We start from the raw sequence: 790 nt of genomic DNA on the forward strand, positions 1-790 counted from the left end.
CTATATATCACGATTCCTGGGTATACGTTTTCGCAAAACAGTGGCGTCAATATCGAAAAAGTGGGCACTTTTCGAGGGACTGTCCTCCCTAAATGAGGGGATTGGTCACTTTACTTAATACATATAAGATATATATATTGATTACACAGAAAAGTTCTTTGTCACATAATAATTTCCATTGTAGTCAAGTTTAATTGCAATAAAGATTCAAAAAGTTTTATTATGAGCGTATCTACAACTAGACTATGAATGAAGACACATAATCTGGCAGAACGTAGGGCCCACCTGTATTACCGAAGGGGTAAGTCTTCAAACAGCAGAGGGTGTGCTTGCATTTAACCATCCTCTGGCCTTGCGGGCATCGGATTATGTTCTTGTATTCTGTATTCCGGAGTAACGTGTCATGGAAGATTAGTTTGTTCTTGGTTTCTGTTCCTTTGATTACTTGTGCGTCCGAAGGAGAGTTGATGTCCAGAAACAAGATGAAGCAGCAGAGCCAGGAGAACATCTTTCCACAACGAGCCAGAACGCACTACTAGCTGAGATAAGTTAGGTAATCTTTAAAGATAACGATGTGGTCATTTCTGATCATTCCAAAACTGATAAAGTATTATTAATATTATTTCTCCTTGCAACATTTTAACATTTTCCATTACAAAAGTATCCCAAAAATATACCAGTTTAATGCAATTTACATTCTGCATTATTGAATGATAAGTTGTTAAAGAATTTATATTAAACATACTAAGAATGATCTTATGAAGTTATCCAGTAACCGAAAGGCTTAGAG

The sequence above is a fragment of the Halyomorpha halys genome, unplaced genomic scaffold (assembly GCF_000696795.3).
Source record: "Halyomorpha halys isolate HHAL.00 unplaced genomic scaffold, Hhal_1.1 Scaffold1332.1, whole genome shotgun sequence".
NCBI classification, from domain to species: domain Eukaryota; kingdom Metazoa; phylum Arthropoda; class Insecta; order Hemiptera; family Pentatomidae; genus Halyomorpha; species Halyomorpha halys.